The 26,413-nt window shown below is 33.9% G+C and overlaps 1 protein-coding gene across 7 annotated transcripts in view; it reads left to right on the top strand.

Annotated features, from left to right (window-relative positions):
• Positions 1 to 26,413, top strand: part of LOC102020636 (mucin-5AC) — a 126,845-nt gene that overhangs the window by 89,185 nt on the left and 11,247 nt on the right. For 5 of the 7 annotated variants that reach the window (XM_005375522.2, XM_005375519.1, XM_005375524.1 and 2 more), the window contains one exon: positions 4,318 to 4,435. The exons of 1 other annotated variant lie outside the window; for it this stretch is intronic. The gene's annotated coding sequence lies outside the window, so the exon portion shown is untranslated. Of the gene's footprint in view, positions 1 to 4,317; positions 4,436 to 5,020; positions 5,043 to 26,413 lie in introns of those variants that run through there. One more of the 7 variants, XM_005375521.2, reaches the window with a different exon arrangement.

Raw genomic sequence — 26,413 nt, 5'->3', positions numbered from 1 at the left:
AGGATAGAAAACTCAGAAGAAATGGACAGATTCCTAGATATGTATGAATTACCAAGGTTGAGTCAAAAAGATATCAAATCCATGAACAGCCCAATATCAATTAATGAAATTGAAAACATGATTAAAAACCCACCGACAAAAGTCAGGCCCTGATGGATTCACAGCAGAATTTTACAAGAAATTCAGAGAAGATTTAATACCAACACTCCTCAAACTCTTCAATGAAATTGAAAAGGAAGCAATTTTCCCTAACTCACTTCTGGAGGCAAACATCTAGTGATACCAAAACCAGAGAAAGACCAAACCAAGAAAGACAACTACAGACCAATCTCCCTAATGAATATAGATACAAAGATACTCAATAAGATACTTCAGCAAATTATCAAGAAAATCATATATCACGACCAAGTCAGATTCATTCCAGGAATGCAGGGTTGGTTCAATATTCGCAAATATATAAATGTTATATGCCATATCAGTGGAGCCAAAGACCAAAACCACATGATCATCTCAATAGATGCAGAATAACCTTTTGACAAGGTCCAACATGCATTCACGACAAAAACTCTACAGAAAATAGAAGGAGATGGTCTTTACCTTAACCTGATCAAAGCCATCTATGACAATCCAACAGCAAACATCATTCTCAATGGCCAAAAACTGAAAGCTTTTACTTTAAAATCAGGAACAAGACAAGGATGTCTGCTGTCACCACTCCTGTTCAATGTAGTTCTGGAAGCACTAGCCAGAGCAATTAGACAAGAGAGAGAAATGAAAGGAATAAGGATAGGAAAGGAAGAAGTAAAACTATCACTATTTGCAGATGACATGATAATTTACATGGAAGACCCAAAAAACTCCACTAGAGGACTCCTTGAATTAATCATCAAGTTCAGCAGTGTAGCTGGATACAAAGTGAACACCCCAAAATTGATAGTATTCCTATACACAAACAACAAACAGAGTGAGAGAGAAATTAAGGACACCATACCTTTCACAATAATATCCAAGTAATTGAAATACTTAGGAATCAAGCTAACAAAACAAGTACAAGATCTATTCAATGAAAACTACAGTACTCTGAAAAAAGAGATCAAAGAAGATTTCAGCAAATGGAAAAATATTCCTTGCTCATGGATAGGAAGAACCAACATTGTGAAAATGGCCAGGTTCCCAAAACTGCTATACAGATTCAATGCAATTCCCATTCATCTACCATTAGCATACCTCACAGATCTTGAGAAAACATGCCTTAAATTCATCTGGAACCAGAAGAGACCCAGAATAGCAAAAGCAATCCTGGACAACAAAGATAAGTCAGGTGAAATCACAATCCCTGACCTGAAGTTATACTACAAAGCTACCATCATAAAATCAACTTGGTACTGGCTAAAAAACAGACTGAGGATCAATGGAACAGACTGGAAGAAACAGACACAACCAAAAACACACTCAGCCACCTCATCTTTGATAAAGAGGCCAAACAAACTCACTGGAAGAAATATAACCTCTTTAATAAATGGTGCTGGAAAAATTGGCTTGGTACCTGCCAAAGCCTGAAAATAGACCCAAGTCTATCACCGTGCACCAAACTCAAGTCAAAATGGCTCACAGATCTCAATATTAAAACAGAAACACTCAATCTATTGGAAGAGAAAGTAGGTAAAAACCTTGAAGACATAGGGGTAGGCAGAGAGTTCACGAACAAAAACCAAATTGCATGTGAAACACTTCAAAGAAACAACAACTGGGATCTCATCCTACTGAAAAGTTTCTGCACATCTAAAGAAATCACCAGCAGAGTGAAAAGAAAACCCACAAACCTGGAAAAAATTTTAGCTGACTGTCCCTCAGACAAAGGGCTTCTATCTAGAACATACAAAGAATTTAAAAATATCAGCCCCCCCCAGTTCAAACACCAAATCCAAAAATGTGCAGCTGAGATGAACACACATTTCTCAGATCATGAAATACAAATGGCAAATAAATACATGAGAAAATGTTCAAGATCATTAGTCATTCGAGAAATGCAAATTAAAACATTGAGATTCCACCATACCCCAGTAAGAATGGCTAGCATTAAGAAATCAACCAATAACAAGTGCTGGTAAAGCTGTGCAGTAATAGGAACTCTTTTCCACTGCTGGTGGGCATGCAGACTGGTGAAAGCACTGTGGAAATCTGTTTGGAGATTCCTCAGAAAACTAGGTCTAGAGGTCCCATTCAACCCAGCTATTCCCCTTCTGGGTATTTTCCCAGAAGATCTAAAAACATCATATCACAGTGATGTATGTGCACCTATGCTCATAGCAGCACAATTTGTAATTGCTAAATTGTGGAAGCAACCCAAATGTCCATCCACTGAGGATTGGATAAGAAAATTGTGGTACTTTTATATAATGGGAGCTATAAAGAAAGATAAACTCGAGGCTTTTACAGGTAAATGGTCACAACTAGAGACCATACTTATAAGTGAAATAAATCAAACCTGCATGTGGAAGCACCACATTTTCTCACTAGTGTAAAACCTGAAAGAGTTAATTTAAACTCGGAGGTATGACAGACATTGTGAAATGATAGGAAAACACTCAAGGGTAAAGGACAACTGGGATGTGGGAAAAGAAGGGAAAGAAGGAGAAATTTTGAATGTAGATATATACAGGATAGTTAACATTGTTGTTCTACTGTTGTCTATTTGTTTGCTGAAACTGTTAATGAGTCCTTGATTGGTCAATATTGCATGTCTCTATCTGTTTTCATGAGAGCCCACTTTGAAGATATCAGTATGTAATGCAACAAGCATTGTTAATTTCCTACCACTTTGTTTGTAACTCTGTATTTTCCATACTGTTCTTTTGCTATTTTGTAAAAGGTTATGTCTCCATTAATGTTTTCCTCCTTTTATTTTTAAAATAAAAAAGAGAATGTATTACAGTAGCAGATATATTGCGATTAACTCCCACTCCTCACTTGCAATGCCAGCACCCCATCCTGACCACTTTCCGAATCATCCCTGAAGTCCTCTTTCACGTCTTTATGAGGTGTGATAAAATATTAGGTAAAAGCTTCCATGAAGTGCCATAGAAAAGGATTTCAGGCTTATAAAACATTATTTTGTGTTTTCATCTATCTTATGCGTGGGATCTGACCCTATGAGACTTCTGGCTCTTTCTCAAAATGAAGATAACCATGAAACATAAAGAATTTTAACTTGATTCAAGACACCGAGTTAGTCACAAGAGAGTAACTCATGAGAAACGACTGTCAGACATCTTTAGAAAGGGACAAAAAAGATGGGATGTATGTTTTGAGGGGGTTAGTGGAAATATTTTTCACTCTAATAAGTTATTAATTAAAAAATTCACCATGTATGTTAGTCACACCTGTATAACAAGCTATATTTTCAACATTATGAAGCAAATGAAAATGAACAGTCATAATATAGTGTGAAATGTGCAGTCAGGAATGGAGTCCTCCTTTCATGAAGAAGACATAAGATAATTTAGAGGGACAGAATCCTACACAATCTGGAGAAGCAAGGCAATAATGAAGCTGTAGTCGAGGCCCCACTATGGACTGTGTCTTTGAGAACGCATCACTGGTACTGTGAATCATTAGTGTGTGACAAAAAGGAAATGCAGAATCAACAAAAAGGAAATGTGAATTTTAGGGGCTGGTGAAACAAACGTTTATTCTGGTTAAAATTATATCTTGTTAATTTATGCATATCATAGGAATTAGGGAAACTATAAAAAAATTTATGCAAAATATGAATTAGAGACCCAATATCTTAAAAATAATTAAACTCTAATATAAAAAGTAAGCGACAGGTTTACAGAGAAGGCAATAAAATTTGTGCTAGATGCATGCAGAGGCTGTCTTGCTCTCCTGCTCTGCCTTTCCTCTATTATGAAGAAAGTGTCTTAGGTTCTTTTTCACTATCTTCCCTAGCATTAATTCCTCCCAGGGTCCTTACTGTTCTCACAACACACGTCCAAACTGCATTTCTCCACAACACATTCTCCGTCATTGAGGATAATTACCTTTTATATTCACTCGCCTTGTCTGTGCCGTTTTCTTCCTTCTTCAGATGTTGAATGGTTTCTGCATGCGGGGACTGCTCTTCTAAATTTGCCTCGTTCTACCACAGTCCCACTAGGCTGTGCTGCCTCCCATCTCTAGTTACACTCATCCCTGTAATTTGTATGACATTGCCTCATATTTTCAGTATTTTTTCAGCATCCTATCATCAACCAGAATAAACGTTTGTTTCACCAGCCCCTAAAATTCATGTTTAAAATTATTTTCATTTTACAGAAAGACAACATTTTCCTCCTTGTATCAAGAACTCCAACTTCACCAACAGAGAACCCCTCATAAAAGTACTCAGAAGGACAACTTGTAGTAGAAAATATTCTAGAGTTCTTTCCAAAGGGTTTGTATATTTTCTTGAATATATAGTAAATGGTATTTCAACAAAATTAAATTTAGATAATATAAATATACTAAAAACTCATATTACTTAACTCAATTAGCAAGCCATTGCTTGTCTCCATGTGACAGCGTGTATCTTTAGATCTTTCTGGGTCTCATTTCTGACCTATGTGACTTTAGAACTGTAAACTTTAACAGACTATTTTTATTAGACTTTTCTTTTTTAAAAGTAATTTATAATTAAGTATATTCATGTATATGTAGATTCTAAAACAAATAATAGCACGGTAAAACATACAATTTAAATGCTATCTATTTGTGAACCTCTGGGCAGGAAGGTAATGTATTGAGATTATCATTAAACTTTAGGGCTGTTTGATGTGTTGAGTCAGCTACACGTGGATACAGGATCCCATCTGCTCTGCTTGACGTTCTATTTATTATCTAGGGCCCAGCACTGGACTAGGTACGCTATAGGTTCTTGGTAATTCTTTGTTAACAGATTCAAACATTAAAAATCATTTCTCTTTTATTCTCAAGGTTAAGCCATAAAAGGAAGAATTGTAGAAGTCGAATATTTCATGTTTAAAACTGTGGTTCAAACAATTGTGAGTTATAACTCAGTTTTCTGCTGTGGGATTTTACAAAAATGATATTGGATAAGAGCAGGCATTTATGACTATGCCTTTAGTCTTTCTGACAACATAGTTTCACCATAATTTGGAAAATTCTCAGTGGAGTATGTTTTCATTATCTTACAAGGAAATCAAAATGTTTGCGTAAGTGATGAGAAACCACTCTGAGCAGTGGTTCTTCCTTTTACCGCCTTTTTTTTTTTTTTTTTTTTTTACAAAAGTAAGTACTGTGGCCCTTAAAATGCTATTAAATGTTTATACTTTTAAAATTATGTATACCTTTTCTAATAATAATTTCTTGAATCTTTTTTCAATAGAAATGTGACTACACACTAATGCTTATTGTTTAATTCATTTAGTTTTTTCATTGAGCTACTATTTTCTGAGTTTTTGTAATACTGCTTTTGCAATAACCCATTGAATGCCATTGTCCTAACCCCTAAGGAAGTTTGATGAATAGCTGAGATAATCTAGCACTGACCACAGACTAGGGTGTGCTGCTTACAGTGTCCCAGGCTGAGGGTGTTCTTAAGTGCTCTGCCTAGATTTCTATTTTCTTGGTGCCCATTAAGCCATCCTGAAAATCATGCAGACAGACTAGTTCATAGGTTGATGAAGGCACTAATTCATTCATATTTTAGATCACCACCCTCATACAATATGTAAACAGAAAATATGAAAGGTACCTGTGCAGGCAGAGCAAAGAAAGTGACCCGTAGGTTAGTGATCAGAAGAAAAGAGAAGTCTGGGTGCCCTCCTCTCTTCCTTCTCCGGTTTGGGCTTCTTAGAGTTTATAATAAAGGAAGAATCAAACTTCTAAGAAATTAGCCCGCCTCAGTGCATAGGCTTTGGAGTTTTCATAGTTCAGGAGCTTTGTGCGACAGCCAGGAGCTGATGACGCACACCTCCGCAGCGGGCGGAGGCACCGATATGTGCAAGAAATGTGAACGTGGCCAAGTCTTTATTCCTAGTGAAGCAACAGGAAAGTCTGCTACATGAGTTTCTTTTCTTACCTGACAAGCCCCTCCAAGTGATGATGTTTCAAACGCCACCATTTAAAAAAAAAAAAAGAGGGTTGGTTTTTTTCCCCTCCAGAATGTAGAAAGGCAGCGTCTCAATTTTCTACTGGGATATTTCTCTCAAGTAAACTTTAACATGACTAATATCTTGGTGTAATTGTGATCGAGATTATTTCGAGATTATTTTCCTCTGCTTCCTCCCTCCTTCTGTCTCACCCCTGGATAAAGTGAACTGTTCTTTCTATAGTCTGGCTGGTCATGGAGATGGAACGCTCTCCTCTCTTAGAAAATTAAGAGTGAATAACATATATATACACTGTGCACTGTGTTAGGTATGTATTATCCTAGAGTGTTTGTTGTATGAGTTTCTTGCCCTTGAATCTAGCGGTAAGATATTTCACTCTGTTCATTCAAATTCTTTGTATTTGGGCTATGTCACTTGAGAAAATTTTGGTTAGAATAATCCAGCTTAGCACTGATGGGGAGCTTAGTCTGGCGCAGCTCTGAGAGCAGGAACAAAATCTTCAGTAGGCAATGTGAGAGCCCTTACTAGAATTGAGAAGATGGAAATACAAGAAAAATTCTTTTTATGAGGTTTCATTTCAATTTCCCTGTAGGAAATAAGGAAGAAGTTGGCTTTGCTGTGCAATGCATTGAACTGTCAGATCACAGGAGAAAGTGGCTATCTGAAAAATACTGAGTCTTCCAACCTCGAACTATGAATGTATCTCAGCTCCCTTCAATCTATTTTTCCCCATCAACATTTTCTGCTACTGAATATAACAGTGTTATCCTTCTTCTGTTAAACTTACTTTTACATGCTTTATTATTTTTAATGCTGTCAGATTTTTAAATTTTATTTTACAATTGTTGATTACTAGAGTATAAAAATAATTTTTGTATTGATCCTGTACCCTATGTTCTTGCTAAAGTTTATTAGTTTTAGTAGTTTATTTTACTGTGGCTTTCTTGATTTCTTTACATAGGATTATTTCCTTTATGAGTAGAGACTTTCTTCTCTTCCATATACTTCTTTCGTGTGTGTTTATTGAAGCTGGCTTGAACCTTATTATGTCAGAGAAAATTTATTTTTGTGGACCATTGTCTATAGAAATAAGGTTTTTAGTTAAGTCTGGGAGGGAATTTATGTTTCTCAAATATTGGGACTGGGTTTGAATTCACGTAGGTAACCACATTAGTGGTGTTCCACATAAATATCTCCACGAATCCTCACATTCCGTGAATTTTTGGAGACCTCTTGTTTTTGCTTCCCATGTCTAGTAAATTCTTTGTTGCTATCACCTTGAAATTTTTACTGCATGCTTGTGTTCTTTGTGCTTAATCTTCCTTTGGCCAAACAACTATGAAGATGAACCTTTCCATGGACTAGACATTTATTTGTGTAGAACTTTTGGTTCTTCATAGAGAAAATCATTAAATAAATATTCTCCAACAAAACAAACTTAAAACCAAATACTAGAAGTTGACAATGTTCTTTTTTACTGGTACATTTTAGATATACATAGTGATCTCATTCATCATAGGGAATTTGTACCTGTACACGATCTATCTTGCTTTTTTTTCTTTGCATTCCACTTCCCTCCCTGCAATCCCTCTTACCCTCCTTATTTGCAAAAGCTTTCTTTCCTTTTATTCCTTTTGTCATTTATTTTTTCTTTTCCTTTCCTTCCTTTTCCCCACTCCCCTCTCCCTAGTTCCCCTTCTCATTTGAATATTTTCTTCTTATTTCACAATATCTATTACACATTTTGGTCTTTATTTACACTTTCAATTTCTTACACCAGAGAAACAATGCAATATTTACACATGTGTGTCTGATTTATTTCACTTAAGAGTGTGGTTCCACTAGGCGTGGTGGTATATGTCTGTAATCCCGACACTTGGAAGGCTGAGACAGGAGGATCACCTCCACTACAAGGCCAGCCTGGGCTACATAATGAGGTCAAGACCAACCTAAACTGCATAGTGAGACCCTGTCTTTAAAAAACCCCCACCACCAAAAAAAAAAAAAAAATGCTTTTAAAGTGCATCTTTTTACCTAGAAATGTCTCAAGTTTATCACTTTTTATGGCTGAGTAGTACTCCAGTGTAGAAAAAAACTTATCTTTATCCATTCATTCATTGATAGGCATTTGGGCCTTCTCCAAGATTTAGCTATTACAAACAGTGCTGCTCTAAACATGGGTGCACATATATCACTCTGTTATGATGCTTTTAATTCTTTTGTGAAGATACCAAGAAGGTGAAACCTAGGTCAAATGAAATCTCTAGTTTTAGTTTTTGGAGAAATCTCCTCACTGATTTCAACAGTGGTTGCACCAGTCTACACTTGCAACAAGCCCCTCCAGCATTTGTTGTTGATTTCTTGATAACAGCCATACTTTCTGGGGTGAGATGGAATCTCAGTGTTGTTTTAATTTGCATCTCTCTAAAGACTAGAGATGTTGAAGATGTTTTTCATGTATTTATTTCCATTTCTATTTCTTCATCAGAAGAAGTGTGTATTTGAATTGGGTCTTTAAATCTGGGGATCTGATTTTTTTTAGTTCTTTATATATTCTAGATATTAGTCCTTTGTTTGAGGAATGGCTGGCAAAAGTTTTTCTCCCACTTGGTGTGTTATCTCTTTTCTCTGTTGGTGATTTTTTTGCTGTACAAAAGCTTCTTAATAAGATGAAATCCCAGTTGTTGACTTTTGTGATGTTTCCTGTGAGATCAGGGTTTTGTTCATAAAGTCTTTGCCTATACCAGTGTCTTCAAGAGTTCTACCGATTCCAGCAGGTTTAGTGTTTCGGTTTTAATATTTAGATCTTTAACCTATCCCAATTTGAGTTTAATGCATCATGAAGGATACTGGTTTAGTTTTAATCTTGGGCATGTGGAAAGCCAGTTCTTCCAACACCATTTGTTAAAGAGGCTACCTTTCTCCCAGTGAAGTTGTTTGGCTGCTTTATCAAAGATAAAGTGTTTGAGAGTGTTTGGAGTTGGTTCTGCATGTTCTAATCTGTTTCACTGATCTTAGGGTTTTTTGTTTGTTTGTTTGTTTCTTTTGTTTTGTTTTTGTTGCCAGAACTATGCTGTTTTTACCACATGAGCTTTGTAGTATAATGTCAAGACAAGGATTGCAATAGCTCCTGCCTTGTCTTTGTTGTCCAGAATTGTTTTGCTATTCTATGTCTCTTCTGGTTCCAAATAAATTTTAGGATTGTTTTCTCTAATTACATAAGATATGCTATTGGGATTTTGCTCAAAATTGCATTAAATGCATATAACAATGTTGGAAGTATGGCCATTTTCACTATATTGGTTCTTCCTAACCAAGAACAAGGGATATCTTTCCACTTTCTGATATCCTCTTTGAGCTCTTGTTTCATAATATGGTAGTTTTCAATGTATCAGTTTTTACTTTGATAAATTGATTCCTAGGTATTTTTTTTTTTTGGATGCTATCATGAAAAGTGTTGTTTCCCTATTTTCTCTCCATCATTTTGCTATTTGTGTACAGGAATGGTATTGATTTTTGAGTGTCGACTTTGTATCCAGCTACACTGCTGAATTTGGTTACTAAATCTAGAAGTATTTTGGTGGAGTTTTGAGATATGCTATATAGAGTATCCTGTCCTCTGCAACATTGTTAGCATCTTTTGATGATTTAACATAGGGGACTTTTCATTGGGCTAATGAAACTGCACAAGTTTGCTTCTGTCACCATTTTAATGGTCTTTTTTCTCCCTTTCAACCTGATGTATTTGCTTCTTTCTTTATGTTCTTTCTCATTTGTTAGAATTTCACTTGTGTCTGTTTACAAACTCAATTCTAAGGCTAACTTTTCCTACAAAATGAGTTTCATGTTTTGTGGTTAAATGAATGTCTGTTAACTGAATTCATAATTCTTATGAAGAAGTTGTGTTCTAAAGTATGTTTGTATCTTACTGAACTGACACAGCATTAGTTGGCTTGTGTGTTCATATGACACATTCCATAGAAACAAGCCTGGTTATTCTTTGCATAATCTTGATAAGCTCGAGTTAGATTTGCTGAGGAGCAGAACTGTGTTATGATATGGCCTTGCACAAATATATTTATTACATTTACAAATGTTTTTATTTGCAAGCAATTTGGTTTGCAGGCTGAAGGGATTTGCAGAATTTTATTTTTGTTTGCAAACTCTACACTGTGTGACTGACATGGCTATCATTCCCACACAAACACAAACATGGCCCTGATCTTTTCCAAAATCATAGATCAAATTAAGTTTGCGAACTGAGGCATCACTGTATTTTACTTATTTTGAAGGTGTCTAAGAACAGCTCAAAAGGAATATTTGGCAGAGATAAGCAGTTAAAAATGTACTAAAGACAAAAACTTTGGCCTGTTAGCAATTCTTTAAAGAAGTAAACAAAGTTCACCTATTTCCTTAATATTATTACCCAAAATGTGAAAAGTTCTGTCATTGTCTTTTAAATGAAAAAAAAAAAAAAAAAAGACTTGTATCTTAAAAAAAGAAAATCACTTGGCAAGTGTAGTTATCTATTTTAACTCTTATAGAGAAAGGTGAATTCCAGTCAACAATTATGAGAATATGACTTCCAAAATTTAGTGTATGAAAATGTTATTTTTTACCAGGTTAGCAGTTTTTCCTTCAAAAATTAATTATTTATAGACACAATAACATTTTTTTCATGAAAGTGGAAGTCCCATGACATAAACTTACCTATAACAATGTGGTATTTTAAGGAACAAATTATGAAAGAGACAGTGAATTGAATGTTTCTAGCCTAATCACAGAATCAAAAAGATTGACATAAGCATAGATTTTGGGTTTTCAAATTCATGGTATTTTAAAATTTCTTCTAAAGTAACTCCAGATATAAAATAGAATCCTTTTAAAAATTTATGTATACAGAGGCACATCATTAATGATATTAATTTAGCTATTTCTAAAATTATTCTTCTAAATAGCTTTAACTATTATGTAACAAAATATTTAATACTACACAATTACAGTAAAATCACATATTTTAGAAATTAACAAGCATAACAAAAATGACAACTGGTTTATATTTAAAAATACTGTATAGATGTTGTTTCGGGTATAATTAGCTCTGTGCAGTCTGTTATTCTAAATAACCCATGCTTCTTTCCTTTGCACTGGAATGGATGAAAAGAAGCCCATAATATGTTTTTCCTTTCCAAATGCTAAGATGTTTCTAAACCCACATTAGAGTAATAAAACTAAATGAGTTGAAGCAAGTATGTTACGCTACAACATTTAAATTCTATTTGTTAGTGTAATTTTTATTTTATTAGTACATATTACTTATACACAATGAAATATTTTGCTTTGGCTATTTTAAATAGATATATTATATATATATTCTTTTTGCTATAATTATATCCTAAATATAAATTGAATCTCTTTTTTTGGATTTTTTTGTTTTGATTAAAGAACGAAAACATATTAACAAATACACATACCTTTACAAAATAACACAAAAACAATACAAGCAATACAGAATTCCAGACAAGGTAATAGAAAATTAACACTGGCTGTTGTATTACATAGTGATATCTCCAAATTTGTTACTTAGGTAAACAAATATAGACTTGTAAGACTGAGATGAATTCTATTCAGTGAACTCAGTTTTGGTGTCAGCACTGTAACAAATATACTGTTAAGGCTTAGATCAATAATATCCCTGCAAAGTGTCACGTGGCTAGACGGTGCTGGGTCACGGGGGCACTGTCTCATCCGTGAGTTCATCCGGGTGGGTTCCTTAGGTGAATGTGCTGTTAGTGGTGGGGCCTGATCAGACGTGGGGCACTGGGAGTGTGAGCGTGCAAGGTGGATTCTTGTTCTTGGCGCCTGTCTTTTCTCTCTGCTTCTTGGCTGCCCGGGCTTGAGCAACTGTTTTCCACCAGGCTCTTCCACCATGCTGCTTTTGCTTTGGAGCTGGCCAGCCATGGACTGAGCCTGCCCAAAGTCAGCCATGTTAAACCTCTCCTGTTAAGTTTTAGATGTCAGTAATTTTGTGTCAGGGATGGGATATCTGACTAATGCAAATAAGAAAGTGACTATGGAAAACATCTTCTCTCTGGAAAATTCTTACCTCTATTGTGATCTAAAAGACCAAACAAGGGCTGGGTGTGGTGCTGTAATTAGCACTCAAGAGACTGGGGCAGGAGGATCACTATGAGTTCAAGCCAGCCTGACTACATAGTGAGAGATGTCTCAAAAACCAGAAAGAAAGGACTAGACCTAGTTAATGTTTTTAATTGCTACAGGATGGTACTAGTAGTGAGAGAAGAACTTATAATATAGTAAGAATTTTTAAAACTTAGTTTTTGTAACTAGGAGTTGTATTTCTTATCTAACTTAAATCCAAATCATTATGATATGCATTTTACAGGCTGGGGATATAGCTCAGCAGTGCAGCACCTGCCTGGCAAGCACGAGGTCCTGAGTTTAATTCCTAGTACCCCTTCCCCCAAAAAACCAAAATTAGCATTTTACAGACCAATGTTTGGAGGTTCAAAGAGTTTATTTTTCTGCTAAGTTTCATGCATCTTTTAAGATTCATGCATTCCACTGATTATGCTAATGTGGACAGGGGATGGTAGGAAAGATTTAATCATCAGTATTATTCAATGAATAATCTGAACTCTTGAGAAATAAAGTGATGCATGCATTAAATATTCCTTTACTCTACATGTATAATGTGTGAACAATTTGCTAGTTACTGTAAAGGAATGTATGAGTGAAATTTACATAATAAACCTTCAAAAGACTTTCACACTGCGAACACCTACTTTTTATTGAAAACAGCCTCCCCACAGAAAGGAAGCACAATAAATATTCTTACACAAAATTATAAAACTATAAATATTTTTTAAAATGTTTATATTTCTTGAATTAAGATAATTGGGGTAATGACTGTATATCATAAATGTATTAAGTGTTGCTGTAATGGACGTTCCTGGTCTGAGTAGATATTCATAAAGGTGAATAATTAATCGCCCAAGTGTATGGTCCAAGAACTATCAGCACCAGCCGCAGGTAGGAACTGGAAAAGTGTAGACTCTGAGCCCCATTGCAGACTCAGCGTCTCTATTTTTGCATAGATATGCACTAGTTAGTGTGGATAAAGACAGAATGGATTATGAATTTATTAAAAATGCCATGATATAAATCTATATTGGAAATAGAAACTGGCAGAGTTTGACAATGAATATGACTGCTTAGCTTCTGTATGATCTTTGGCAGAGTGACACTTTGCATCCCGACTTATAATACATGAGGACTGGGCTAAGGTGTTTCCATTTCTCATTGTATTTATTGTTCTAAATTTATTGATACATAATTGTTGACTGATAATATTTGTGTACATTTAATGATTTATAAGATAATTAACTCCTTTGAAATAACCACTGTGATTCAGCTTACTTCCTCAGGTTGGAGTATTTATTGAAGATTTAGAAAACATTTGCCATTGTTCTGTTCTATTTTTATTTTATTTTATGTTTTGGTCTTTTTGAGACAGGGTCTTGCTATACTTTGTAGCCCAGGCTGGTCTTGAACTCGCAACCATCATCTTGCCTCAGCCTCCTGAGTGCTGGGATTACAGGCATGCTCCACCATGCACAGCTGGCCATTGATTTTAGATTTGGGGTTTTATTGATAACAAAATTAATTTAATATCCTCAGCAGTTTTATTTGTATCCTTTCACATTATGGGGAAGTAGTTCAATAAGTAGTTAATAACATCAGAGTTCATTTCCAAATATAGTTCTCATACCTAGTCTTCACCTTGGTTTCCAGCATGAGTCCTGGCACTTTTGTAGCCCCCTTCCCTTTAGCTTCTTGTGTATTAACTCCTACCTGTGACATAAGATAAGGCATGAAACAGGTTTCGTCCCAGTGGCTGAGTCTTCAGGTGCTGCTCATGTGGACGTTTTTGAACTTCGCCACTCCAACAAGAAGCTGAGTCAGTGTTCCCTCCTCCCAGCCGCTGGCTCTTCCTTGGCCAGTATTATCTCATGTTGTACTTTGTATCACTTTGACTTAATTTACTACTTCTCTCACTTTAGGAAAGGGAACTCATCTTGGCTAATCTCAAAATTACCTGACATACATTCTAGCTAAATAACTGGCTATGAACAAGATCACATTCTCTGATCTATTTTTAAGTTCCTCCCTTATTAGATGTATTCTTTAAGACCTTTTTAACAAGTGATACTTTGACATCTTCAGTGGCTACCACTTTAATTGTCTGATGAATATTTCAACCAAAGATAGAGGGACTCCTCTGCCATCTCACCTAAATACTGTTATTACTCTCTTAAGACAGGTTTGGGGAGTTATTGTTTTTACAGAACAAGAATATAGCAAGCTTTTCTTGTTCTGTAGATGTAATGTCCTCTCAAACCTACACATGTGTATTTGTATTACATGTATAGTAACATTTTGTGCTCTTTATTATATGAAGAACATTTACACACAGATGGAGCATCCCTCATTTGCATATCTAAAAATCCAAATGCTCCCAAATTCATTTTTTAAACACTGAGATGATACCATAATGGAAAATTCTATACCTGATCTCATGAGACACATCACAACCAGAATACAGGTCTACTAAAAATACTGTATAAAATTTCCTTCAGGTGCTCATGAAAGTAATGCAGTTCTTATTTAGTCTTGGTCTCAGGCTCAGGATACCTCCAAAATCTGAAAAATAACAAAATTTAGAATAGTTCTTGTTCTATGCACCTCAGATAAGGATGATATTCCATACATATATGTATGTATTATATGTGTACATTTTTCATACAAGATAATAGACCTAAAAATTAAAATAAACCTTATTGAGGAGTCATACTCAATAAAAGGATTGAAGAAGCTCTTAGTAATCCAGAGGGTAAATTTTAATAAATTTAAGGATTTTATCAGCATGCAGATAACTGACAAAATAAAAAACAATGAAAGGCAAAAGATCTTCATGTCAGATATAGAGAACCCAGCACTAGGTTAGGAAGAATATCAGAAGGAGAAAGTAAGCATGACAAGAGAATAACTGCAGGAAAAGATTTAAGATTTCTGAAGTGTAAATTTAATACAAGGAAGCAACTAAATCAACTAATAGTAAAGGTGACAAACAAGTCAGGGAAAGCACACACACGAACAGCGTCTTGCCCTCATTCTTTGCTTACTCTGCCATATAATGTTGACACTGTAGATCTTTAAGGATTAAGAAGAAATTCAGGAAAAAAGATCACATGGATTTTTTTATGAAAAAGCAATGATTTAATTAGAGATAATAAACCTAAGATACAAAATTTTGGACAAATAACTTAAATACTCCTACTAAAATAACATGTTAATATCAAGGAAAGTAAATGACTTCAAGAATTAGTGAGGAAAATAACAAAAAGAAATCCCAAGATAATGAGAAATGCAACAACGTAATGTGGAATCGGTCCAGTTTAGATGTAGGTTAGGGGTCTTACAGTACAATTAGAAGCCAGTACACAATCGTATGAGCAAGAACTGGGGACGTCTTGATGGGATTAGGCATGGGTCTTCCACCGACAAGAAAAATGAAAATCAAGTTGAAATTCTGGGAAAGATAAAGCTCTAAGAAAAGTAGAAAAAAATGAAGCAACAATTATGGGGTATACTTTTAGAAAAGCAAAGCAACTGCATATTGATACTATGAATAGGAAAAGGCATTAAATATATGCAATAAAAACATTAAAATTGAATAAAATTTTTTAAAATACATATAGTCTAATTAAAAGTAAAAAGCTAAGTAAAGTAAAAAAAATATTAAACTGTCTTGAAATCATCCCAATAAGAGGTAGTTATGATTTAGTTTTTCATGCATTTCCTTTGTATTAGAAGGTAATGACACATCAAATGCAATTTTGTATCTGGTAATTTCACTTAATATTTATGATTGAAATTATAAAATTATGTAAAATATTTTTGATTCTTAAGAGATAAAAGACTAAAATCTTTTCCCATGGTTAGATTTTTTCTATAAAGTATTATTATTTTTAGAGTACTATAATTGTTCAAAACATCCATCTTTTAATTTTTAAAAATTTTATATTTTACTTAAAAACTACTTACTTTTATCTTTTGGATTTTTAAGATGCTTTCTGAGTTTTTTGAAGTTTCTTAGTATGTTATTTTTTCAGAAAAATTAAACTTGCTCATTTATACAATATATACCTTCAAAATTATACATAAGTAACCTCAAACATTTAATATTTTCACAATTGTTTCAATTTAGAAGAATGTTTTAGGAAGGATCTCTAGTACCAAGAAAAATATTTATCTAAGTTTAGAAATTCATTTAATTTCATATTTCCATTGATTTGTACTCAAAATTAAATTTTATAAAATGCATATAAAGTACAAATAAAATATGAAATCTTTCATGTTTCTGAATTTACTTAAACAATCTAATGTGCGTCTGAAACTAAAGTGAATAATACTGTATTTTACACTGATAGGCTGTGAAGAGTGGACAATAGGTACTCTAACTGAATGATGGGTACTCTAACTAATGCACAGAAACAAGGAAGGCAACTGTGTGGCATGATGCATATGTTAATTCAGTTATCTATATACACATTTCACTATGCCTATGCATATGAAGATAAGTATATAAATGACTGTTGTAGACCTAACATGTGTAAAATAAAAAGTTATATAGAAACTTTCCAAAATGCATATAGGGTAATTTGGTTAAAATAAACAAAAAACAAAAAACAGTAAGAAGAAACTATTTTGAAATCATACCCATAAGATGTAATTATGATTCTGGTTTTCAAAAATTTTCTTTGTAATACAGTGCTATCATATTCAAAATATAGTTTTATAAGTACATACTTTCTTAATATTTATTAAGGATTAGTATCAATAGCTATTTTTAAAATTGCTTTATAATTACTTAGAGTACTTCATGTCATTAAATAAGTAACTCAGTGATTTCCTGGTTATTACATATTTAGCTTGTTTCCAAATATTTACTTTCTGTTTTATAACTATTTTGTTAGTACCTATTCGCAGTACATAGTATTACCTCCTTGTGAGAGGCTGGCACGTGGATATAACACATTTTAACTCCTTTCTTACTCCTTCCCCTCCACTCCCTCCTGCCTGCCTTGCTCACTCGATCTCTTATTTGAGAAAGCTCTCCCCACTTCCCATTCTGGCTTTCATTTTGCTTTTTATTTACATGTTGCAACCATGAAACATTTAAGCTTAAGAGTCTGCTTTCTTTCACTTAACATAGGTCTCCAGGTGCATCCATTTTCCTACAAATGACTCGAGTTCATCCCTTTTATGGCTGAGTAGTGCTCCAGTGCATGTAAATACCACAATTTTTTTATCCATACATGTGTTGATGGATATATATTGAGGGTAGAACCCACAACTTCCAGGATATTAGACATGTGCCCTACCACTGAGTTTATCTCCAGCCCTATTTCCCAATTTTACTACTATTAAGAAGCGTCCTTATTCATGGTTCATGTGTCTTTGTCTTTAATCTTTGATTAATACTAGGTATGTGGAGGCAAAAGAAGTCTAAGAATAACTTTCAGGCTCATTATACTCACTAGACGACATTTTACACATGTAAATGAGGTCAATCTTTTGAGAAAAATTAAATTATGAGAGTTAGTCTCTGCAAACCTGCATAAGCATTGAATCTTATTTCTTTAAAGTTCATATTATTCCAGTATTTCTTTAACTTATTGGCCAAATTTTACTATTCATTGAAACTAATAAGTGACCATTCTCTATAAAATTTCCTGCTTTCACTTGTTCATGCCTTTGTTCTTTTTTTATATTGTATAAGGCATAGTATTTTTTTTATTTGTAAATATATGTAAATTTCTTTTTCCTGAGAATTTAATTTAAATCACTATAAGTTGTTTCATTTTAAATTGACATAAAATCTTACATATTTATGGGGTATCATGCTATGTTTTGAATATAATATACTCATATTACATTCAAATAAAGGTACACATATCTATTGCCTCAAATATCAGTGCTTTGAGGTAAAGACATTCGAGAATGTTTCTTCTAGCTGTTTTGAAGCATATAGTGCATTATCAATCACTCTGCCATGCAATAGAATACTAGAACTTGCTAGGTTGTTTTAAATATGATTAACAATGTTATTCCTCTAAGATAGATTTCATTTTCAATAACCATTTTTCTTTTTTCTCTTATTTTTCCATGCTTTTACATAAAAGTCTTTGCTGTGTTTATATCTGATTAATACTGACTTAATTTAATTTTTACAGTGAAGAGGGTTCAGAGGCTATTTTCACAAAGAACTCACTGCTGCCCTGAATTTAATACTATATGAAATATTTTCACATTTGTTAATCAGACAAGTTGGATTTTTTGTTACTGCAGCTTTTAACAATATCCTAGTTGAACAGCTTCTTGTCATATACAGTGCTAAATGGGCATAGCTCAAGCTGAACCTTAAACATAATCATTGAGGATTTGTAGTTACTTAGTATGAATATTTTCTTAACAAAACAGCTAAATAATATCTGGTTCCTGTAAATTACAGTTTGAATCAACAGAACATCTTGAGAGATATACTTAATAGAAGGCTTTTTGAGATAAAGCATGCTATATATTATATATCATATATATCATGATATATCATTATATATTACATAAATATAATATTAATTTTACATATATATTTGGACAGAAAAAAGAGTCATAAAAAGAGAAGAAAAGAGAAAAAGAAAAAAGAAGACATTCATATTTATTACAAAAGGTTCTTTAAAACCTGAATTACTTGATCCAAATTATTAAGGTGGAAGACATTATAGTTAAACCTCAAACACTTTATATAATATGCATTACTGCATGATAAAATATTTTCTGAAGTTTAAGTGGTAACATATTTTAAAGAATCAATGGCAGTCAGTTATTCTTTATTGGCTGAAATGCTAGGGTATATAAAATTTTGAAATCAAATCATTAAGGGAGACTGTGGAATAAGTCAAATAACATACCACAAAGGTAATTTCAGTAATCACAAAAGTTGATATGAATTGAAAAAGGACATAAACAAATTTTTTTCTTGAAAAACATCTTTTAATCCTAAAGGCACCCTGGCTAAATTTCATAGTCAAACTGATGGTTGAATTCTATCGTGCTAACAGGATGGCTTTTTCATTAAATACAATCCAGTCCTGAAGTTTAAACAAACTCAATTTGATTATAAAATGCAAAAGTGTGCAAACTTAGAAGAAAAAAAATACTACATAAGTTCATAATTAGAATAATTACAAAAATGTGTCCCTATCAGAAGCTGATGGGATATATCTTTCCCAGATACTGATAATTCAGGAGGGAGAAAAATTTCTATATCATCTTGACAGGACTTGGGATTTGGGTGGGGCACTTAGTTTGCTGGATGGCTACTGATTGCCTATGAAGAAGAAGAAAAAAATCCAAACGAATTTATATTATCAAATTGAAAATCTTAGTTTCATAAAGTTATCAGTATTTAAATTTCTAGGACAATCCTCTTTGGTATGTTTATAGGATTTGTAATAGGAAATTGTAAGTAATGACTTCCAATCAAAATTTTAGTGTTGATGTTGAGGAAGATTTTAAGTTAAACATTATATGCCATAGCATGAACTAAGATTACTAATCTCTAATCAATAAGAATGAAAAATGGAATAGGGAAAATTGAGGAGGAAAGAGGAAGGGAATAGGAATTTAAAAAGAGGAATCGAGCTGTGATGTGTACATGTAACCACTCCTCAAGATGTCTGCAAACTGCATGAACTACAAACATGCATTAATCAGATAAAAAATAAATTTAAAAAGAATTAAATTCAATATGCTCAAAACCCGTGTTTCCTTGAATTCTACCACTTAATTCATTAATGTACTATTGATTAGCACAACAAATGATTGGTGCTATTTATTTACAGCCCATCTATACTTTCTCTGAACAATTTTAAGTCAATATCAAATTTGGTTTTCTACCCTCATTTCATTTTCTGTTTTTTCCATTGACATCTGATCAAAGTTTATTGTAATGGTTCTAGAGTCTGCAGCCTGTTTGCAGTCTACCTCTTCTAAAATCTAAACCTGATTTGAGGTATCTAATACTTTACATTATTGGAAGGCCATTAATAGAGCACAAATTCAAATACCATTAGTGGCTCCCACTCAGTGGCAGATGTTTCGGAACTCATGACCTACTGCCCTCAGTTAAATGGAAACTACCTGTTTAAATCTTCACTGAGGTTGAGCAGGAACTAGGAAATTGGCAGTATCTTCACGACTGTAGATCAAGAGGGGCTTTCAATTTCAACGTACTTGTAAAGCTATCTTTAAACACCTTCAAACCTGATCTCACACTTTACACATGCTACGTATTAGTAAAAAAATGAAAGTGGGTAACGTTATTACAAGGAATGTACTGCCAACATTTCTGAAATCCTTCCTAGTTCCCCACTTGCTACTGGATGATGCAAAATGACTAACCATACACTTATGTGCCCTCCACACTATCCTTTAAATCTTGTCTGAGCATTTCTACAGCTGTCGTCTCTTCTCCGATGTGCTTCAAGTACTTCACAGTCTCTCTGTTGCTCATGCTTTTCCCTCTGCTCCAAAGTGCTCTGGTTTTTCAGTCGTGCCTATGCTTAAAGCCTCTCCCCGCTGTCTCACCTTTCCACTGAAATCTTCTCTAACACTTACACAGCCTCTTCCCTTCAAACCCTTCCCTGGGTCTGTAACCTTACAGGCCGCACTTTTCTTTGACTTTCTACACTGTCCGTTGCTGCCCGAATTACCACACATCTCTCTTTTGGGCAGTGTGATGTTGTGTGAATAAGTAGAATATAGATGCCCCCAAATGGTAGCCCACATAGTTCTATAAATTCTCCTTTCTTAAATTTTTTGGATATCTCTTTTATCATACTACTTAGAGACTAGTAAAAGCAAATATTTGATGATAACTTCTTCTATAGTAGCTTTTACATGCTGTATAGTTTGTTTAATCTATAGTACAGTTAGTTTAAAAGGGAGTTAGTGCTGTTAGTAAATTAAATAGGGGTTGGAGTCAGCAATCTACCTTTTAAAAAATTGTTTTTAAGAAGTAAAGAAAAAGTTGTAAACTGGAAGATGACCTGAGTTTAGACTGGATAGTCTCACTAACTAGGGTGATTTGATAGTTTAGCTTTCAAACTGGGACTTTAAAGAAAAGAGACCAAAGGGGTTATTATAATTAAACCGACATAGTCATCAGAAAACCTCATTTGATTTTGTGAACAGAATAGAATGTAGAAATGGAGATGAGACACGAACACGGGACTGTTTGAAGAAGGGTAAATTGCAGAGTGTTGTAAAATTCTATGAAAAATGTCAATCTTATGGATACTAGAAATAATATTCTCTTTGATGTGTTTCACATAAGTTTTAGTGTTGAGTTAATTTTAGCTTTCTAAAATTGTGTAGAAAATAAAGCCTCTCCCGTGACGTTAGAGCTGTGTGGTATTTTTACATATCTGTATACTCCTTGGTCTAGAAATTGCCTTCACTTCTGAAGTCATCCAGGAATTATCTCAGCTTCTTTTCATAGCATTTTTACACATTCATCCTGTTACTTTATCTCAAATGTCAGGAAATAGCCTGACCAGATGCAGATAAAAAATATTACTCTCTGTTTTAATGCCGTTATTTGAATTTCAAAGAAGAGGAAATGCTCCTTAATTGTTGGTTCGATTGTTATTTGCAGGTGCAAAGGGAAATGTTGGCTGCCTTGTTTAAAAACCTGTTTTAAGAGTTCAGGGGTGAATTAAAAGCATAGTAGAATTTAATAAATGGATAATTTATGTAGGTGTTGCCTGGAGGAGTTTATGAGTCTTTCAAGGAAAGAACAGTATACACTATTTTAGCAAAAAGGAGTTTCTAATAGCTAACCAAATGACATCAGAGAGGTGTAAAGCTGTTTTTCTTTTTAAAGCTATATATGCTTGTTTTTAAAATTTTGCTGAGAAAATGGTTAAAGTTTGTTATTGTTCAAGGTCTGAGTTTGGAAGACAAGTGTGTTTGAAACTTGCCTACCCCACATTTCTATTAAAAAGTTCAGCTTCTGCAGACAAGGGTATTTTATTACTGTGGGAAGAAAAATAAAGGAACACGAGGGTTAAACAGAATATATTTCTTGGTTTCCTACATTAACTGATTTTGAGGTTCTTTCTTCATTCAGCTGTTGTACCAGGAAAAAAAAAAGCAACAAAAAAGCTATATAGAATATTTCCATGATTGATTATATGCTGGTTTAATTTCTTAAATGTAGAGTTGTTTTCTCAGCATATTCTTCTGTTTCAGTAACTTTTTATTTTGTCAAGCATTCCCATACATTTGTAAAGAATGGTAATTTATCAAAGAATTAGAACATAATCATTTAGGCGGAAAATACATTCTCTCCCCTTAGTAAAATAGAATTGTCTTAGACTTAGTGCAAAGCTCATCATGCTATAACTAGATAAAACAATTTTGATTTGAATGTGATGTCTTTCTTCATTCATTCTAAGCTGATTATCTGTATATATTTTTAAATACTTTTATTCAATACACACTAACAAAAACTAATCAATCCTGCTGAAGCAGTGGCACACTTGAGTGTGTATGTAAGAGAAATTTTGCCACATCCAGTGCAGCTCTGGAAATTCATCGGGGAGGATGGTGGAAGAAGAAGGAAGGAGGACAAGGGTCAACGTGCAGAGAGCTGAGGTCAGGGGCAGCCTCCTCTCCTGTGGGAGAAAAGGAATTACCCAACGACAGCAGCGGGTTTATTTATACACCAGGCAGGCTGATGTCAGGTGAAACCCCTCCCCCTAACAACTTACCTGGGTCATCATGGGTGCTCTGTGTTCTAGGGGCTGGCCTGGCTCTAGCCCTGAACGTCAATCTCCAGCTCAGCCACTTCCCACAAACTATATGTTAGTTTCTTGTCATCTTTATAAAATGTGGAGATTTTAGTAAAAGAAGGTTATATAAAAATTGAAAAAGTTTAGGAAAATATGTTTAATAATTTTGGAGAGGGCTTCAAAATTCTACATTTCCAGTAAATTTAAAAATTAAATAGTTTTACACTAAAGTCAATACCACATTTAAGGAACCAATCTGTGTATCTCATAAACACTTGCCATCCTAGAGTAGAATACCTATGGATATATATTGCAGTATATATATGATACAAACATTAGTCAGGTTCTGTTAATTTCTATTTGCTTTCTGAAATCTTTACTCAATATGTGCAATTTTTAATATTTTAACTTTTATAATTATACAACTAGGAAAAAACATCATAGTTTCTTAGTTTTATAAAAGCAAAGACACCTAAACAAAAATGAATCTACAAAAATTATAGGAGAGGTGTTTTGACTTTCTGCTATGTAACAAAGAAGTGGCAACTACTATATGAACACAGGAATATAATTCATTGATCATGTATATATTATTAAACACAATAGCAAGCACTTAACATTTTCACATTTATTTCTTTTTTGGGGGGGGGTTACCGGGAATCAAACTTAGGGCCTCACATTTGCCAGGCAGGCACTGCGCCACTGAGCTAAAACCCCAGCCCTTTCATGTTTATTTCTATGAGATATAGACTATTGTTGCATGCATTTTACAGAAACTGAAACTTGCAGAAGTGAAAAGTCTACCCAAATCATACAGCTAGACAATAGCACTTGGGGACATAACTTTGATTTGCTTATCTAGATCTAAACATACACACTCACACAGACACACGACTACTATATTAGAAGTATGACAATTGCTTTCATAACATAGTTTATTTCTGATTATGAGTTCTTATAAAATCTGCTCATGTTTCTTAATATAACAAACTGTGGGTACAATCAACCCATATATTATGATATATTATAATTGAATAATTAAAAATTAAGTTTTTTCAAAAATTATAATTTTTCTAATATAGACTTCTCTGTTTAGCTTAAGTGCTATGATAATCCTTTTTGAAATTAAATTATTTGTTACTTATTTTGCACATTCAATTCTCTTTCTAGTTATATAAGAGAAAATATTCTAGATAGTACTAGGGGTTTTGTAACCATGCTGTTAATATTACATGTTTGGTGTTTGGCAATGCTGTTCAGTATAAACATCTGGATCATACCACAAGAACTTAAAAATTGTGAATATAGCAAAAAAATTTATAGTATTATGAGTGAGGAAGTATATAAAACAACGAATTTGATATGAAATGGAAGATGGCTTAGGAGTCAAATCTAGGAAAATGGGGTGCAAATTAAGAAAAGAGGTGTGGAGATCTGGGTCAACGAGCAAAGGTTAGAGGACGACGAAGGGAAAGTCTCGAAGGAATGTGGAGGATGACTGGGACCAGATGCTGGCGGCAGGCAGGGGAGGGCTATGACTCTGAGGATTATTCGTCCTTTACAGACAGAGAAACAGAAATTACCTGGCTTTCTCTGTCCAGAGGGAAAGGCCAGAGAACGTCTTCATCCTCCTTCAAAAAGAAAAATAGCGAAATGATACCTTGTGAGGATGGATCGCAGGGCCAGTTCACTGTTGTGCAGAAAAGTGACATTGGTGTTAACATGTACCAAGAAAGTGAAGAAATTAGTGCGCACACCAAAGGGTGGATAAATATGCATTATTATTATAGTTATTTTGATATCGCTTCATTTGTCGTTATCTAGTTTTTTGTGAATAAGAGTCAGTGGTAAAAAGGAGAGAAAATATGAAAAAGGGTAAAGAAATAATCCTGATTTAAGGTATTTATGATATCAAAGGCCTAGAGTGTTTTTTTTTCCCTTTCTTTCTTATACTTAAAATATAACTTTTAGGGGAACTATATAGTAAAATGTTTTTTATCGTACTGCAGGAAATGTTTTCAAGGAAAAATATTGCAGGACTGTTTTTTACAGACTTTTCAATTTGTACATTTTAAATTGTCATCCAAGCTACTTGGGAAACTGAGGAACTGCTAGAGCTCAGGAGTTTGAGGTAGCTTGGGCAACATAATGGGACCACATCTCCTAAATATTTTATATATAATTATGTATGAAGATATTTAAAAGTTAACTTACTCATATTCATAATTAATATTTCCTTCAGTGCTTTGAAAATACTGGATAAATAAAACAATGCACCTCAAACAAAAATCCTTTAAATTATGTAGCCATGGATACAAGAGAATTATAGCCATCATTTAAATAAAAGTTTTTTAAAAAATTATTTGAACTAGTAAAAATATAGGTAAAGACTTTAACACTAGTTTATTTCAAAAAATTCTAAAACGTTTTTTCAATACAAGATATGTTTCCAAGATTTAGCTGTTACAAATTGTGCTGCTATGAACATAGGTGCACATATATCACTGTGATATGATGTTTTTAGATCTTCTGGGAAAATACCCAGCAGGGGGATAGCTGGGTTGAATGGGCCCTCTAACCCTAGTTTTTTGAGGAATCTCCATATTGATTTAGACAGTGATTGCATCAATCTACATTCCCAAAAACAGTGAAGAAGCATTTGCTATTGGTTGATTTCTTGACAATAGCCATTCTCTCTGGGGTGAGATGGAATCTCAGTGTTGTTTTAATTTGCATTTCTCAAATGACCAATGATGGTGAACATTTTTTCATATATTTATTTGTCATTTCTACTTCTTCATTTGAGAAGTGTGTATTCATCTCAGATGTCCATTTTTGGATTGGATCTTTCAATTTGGGGGGTGTCTGAATTTTTTCAATTCTTTATATATTCTATATATAAACCCTTTGAGGGACAACTGCTTAAAATTTTTTCCCAAGTGGGTTGTCTTTTCACACTTTTATGATTTCTTTTGTTATGCAAAAGATTTTTAATAAGATCCCAGTTGTTGATTCTTTTAAGTATTTTCTATGTGATCTGGGTTTAGAAATAACTCAAGTGCCAATCAACCAAGAAATGGATAAAAATGATGCAGTCTTTTTATAAAAATGGAGTACTATTCAGCCATACAGAGGGATAAACTTGAGACTTTTATAAGTAAGTGGATGCAACTGGAAACCATACTCTTAAGTGAAATAAATCAGACTCAAATGTGTAAACATTGTGTTGTCTCCCTGGTGTGAGAAACTGAAGGATAAATAAGATCCAGAAAGCGCCTGCCTGGCAAGCGCAAGGTCGTGAGTTCGGTTCCTGGTACCGGAGAAAAACCAAAAAAAAAAAAAAAAAAAAAAAAAAAAAAA

Source organism: Chinchilla lanigera, unplaced genomic scaffold (assembly GCF_000276665.1).
Source record: "Chinchilla lanigera isolate Chin_1 unplaced genomic scaffold, ChiLan1.0 scaffold00006, whole genome shotgun sequence".
NCBI lineage: Eukaryota > Metazoa > Chordata > Mammalia > Rodentia > Chinchillidae > Chinchilla > Chinchilla lanigera.
Note: the sequence above shows the minus strand (reverse complement) of the source record. Positions and strands in the feature narration are given on the sequence as shown.